The sequence below is a fragment of the Engystomops pustulosus genome, chromosome 10 (assembly GCF_040894005.1).
Source record: "Engystomops pustulosus chromosome 10, aEngPut4.maternal, whole genome shotgun sequence".
Lineage (NCBI taxonomy): Eukaryota > Metazoa > Chordata > Amphibia > Anura > Leptodactylidae > Engystomops > Engystomops pustulosus.
This window is the reverse complement of record NC_092420.1, coordinates 1669679-1670031: the sequence shown is the minus strand read 5'-3', so window position 1 is coordinate 1670031 and position 353 is coordinate 1669679.

The following is a 353-nucleotide window of genomic DNA, read 5'->3' as shown; positions in this document are numbered from 1 at the left end:
GCCCAGCAGGAGACAGGAAGGGCAGAGCAGGGGGCAGGAAGGGCCAAGCCGGGGGTAGGAAGGGCCCAGCAGGAGGCAGGAAGGGCCCAGCAGGAGGCAGGAAAGGCCAAGCAGAGGCAGGAAAGGGCCCAGCAGGAGGCAGGAAGGGCCCAGCAGGAGGCAGGAAGGGCCCAGCAGGAGACAGGAAGGGCAGAGCAGGGGCAGGAAGGGCCAAGCAAACGACTTGAGGGTGAAGAAGGCGGCAGGAGCGTTGGATACAGGACGCAGTACAGACCAATAACACAGAGTAACAGTTGAAGAAGCAGAACAATGTGACAACAACACAACAGATAACAGCGTAACAGAAAGTCATG